A 2,290-nucleotide genomic window follows, 5' to 3' on the forward strand; every position below is an offset into this window, starting at 1 on the left:
GAAAATTCTCCATTCCTTCCCCAGACCTACTTGGGTTGAGATCCAGCAATCTGAGATTTAAAAACCCTCTAATGATTGTGATGCACAGTGTGATTTGAGACACATGTCTCCAGGGAGAGAAGGAGGGTGGAATATCCACATGAGTTGAGAAGATTCTCCATGGATGGTAGTCTTCATCCTCCATTTTGTTGAAATTTCACATTTTATTTTGTTTTGAAAGAGAAAGCTCCAAAAATATTCCCCGACTTCATAGTGGAAACAGTAAGACCATGAAACTAAACCCACTCAGAAAACTGAAGATCTATGCACCCTGAAGCCTAAGCAGCTGCATATTCCAGAGGCCAGTTGCTGGAGTAACTTCCCATCCTGGCGATGAGGTCAGGTGCAGTCAGTGGGAGGAGACCTTGGAGAAGCCGCAGCAAGTCTGTGGATACAGTAGACTGCAGGGACTCCAGGCCTGCAGCAGTGAATGAGAACTCTTAAGTTCTTTGGAGTCACAAACACCTTCGAAACAGTCACACAGGCTGGTCTATGTGAATCCATGGACCATGCCTGGGCTGAGGCATCTGCACACCAGCCCTGAGCCCACCCAGGCCACTGTCAATATTGGGCAGAGATGAGTCCAGGAATGGGTCTGGGTCGCTCACAACCCCTCTGCAGGCAACGGACATCTTCTAGAGATATCAGGAGACAGACACAGAAAGTGAAGAAAAGCATGGGAGAGACTGACTGTGGTCTTGAGGACAGACGAGATTGCCAGGGAGGCAGAGAGAGCAAGGAGCCAAGAAAGGCATCCTGAAAACACAGTGAGGAAAGCAACAGCAGTGCTGAAGAAAAGGAGAGTGGTGCCATTGAGAAATTCCCCATGAGACAGGCTTGACTCTCACAGAATCTCTTTGTAACGTCCATCATGTTCTTGACCTTTCATGGTAAACCTCAATTTTTATTTACCATGAGTTTTCTACTTTTTATATTAAAATTGATAGGATAATTGAAGCTGAAGAATTAGTGTTTTGAACTTACATTTGTTTTTTCCAGAACTTACACTCAATGAAGTGATGATACCTACTAGAATGAGATTTGTCTTTGAATGTATATTAAATCCGATTCCATAAATTTTTACTATGATTTTGCATCTAATTTTTTTTTTTTTGCTGAGAAAGATTCACACTGAGCTAACATTTGTTGCCAATCTGCCTCTACTTTTTGTGTGGGTCACCATCACGGCATGGCTGCTAATGAGTATTGTAGGTCCGTGCCTAGTAACTGAACCTGGGCCACCAAAGCAGAACATGCCAAACTTAACCACTTGGCCAGGGGCCAGTACGATTATTTTGCATCTAATTATAACGTAAAATCCATCAGTCTTTCTCTTCATGGTCCCATGGTAATTCAGACATAGGTGATTTCTATATCATGAATTAAGTATCTCTTATCTGTTACCTGGCAAATTTGTGTAGCTTTGATTTTGGAATCTCCAGAATGAGCATACCCCCTGGGGGCATTATTTTCCACTTAGTGAACCTTGGCAGAAGGCTCATTGTCTTCCTTCCCACACTAGATCCAGAGTCGTGGAAATGTGTTCGCCTTGCGCTCAGCACAGAGCACATAGGAATTACTCAACAAACATGTGATAAGTGAATAATTGGTGGCATCATCAGGTCATTCACAGAGGCCAGACTGAGAGAGAGCTTCCTTAGGTCAGGAAGGAGACGCAGTCCTTTATATTTGTGATGTTTTAGTTTGTAACATTGTAATGTGAATCCCAAGTATACTGTTTTTATCAAAATTGTGTTCTGAAGGTTTTCAAAAATCTCTAAAACTCAGAGTACAGAAAAATCAATCTCTGTGAACCTGTTACTTGCTTCAAAGATTGTCAACTCGTATACCATCTGGCTTTGATTATCCTCACACCAAGACCCCAAGAATTAACCAGAGGAGATGGTTGAGAGCACATCATTTCAGCTGTAAATATTTCAGTTTCTCTTACAGATGAGGGATTTTTGGAACACAAACACAATAACGTTATCACACACAAAAATAAAAATGTCATTCAGATAATCAACTATCTAGTCAGTATCCAAAGTCTCCCAGTTTTGTCAAGGTTATTTCCTGGTTTTACATTTTATTTGAGTCAGGATCTTAATGAAACCCTTCTTTTGCAATTGGTTGATCTGTTTCTGAAGTCACTTTTAATCTCTTAGTAGTTCATGCATCTTGGGATTTGGGTGGGATATGAGTGTGTGTGTTTGTGTTGTCTACACCGATGTGTGAATTCCTTCTTTCCTGG

The sequence above is a fragment of the Diceros bicornis genome (assembly GCF_020826845.1).
Source record: "Diceros bicornis minor isolate mBicDic1 chromosome 30 unlocalized genomic scaffold, mDicBic1.mat.cur SUPER_30_unloc_1, whole genome shotgun sequence".
In the NCBI taxonomy this organism is placed as follows: Eukaryota; Metazoa; Chordata; class Mammalia; order Perissodactyla; family Rhinocerotidae; genus Diceros; species Diceros bicornis.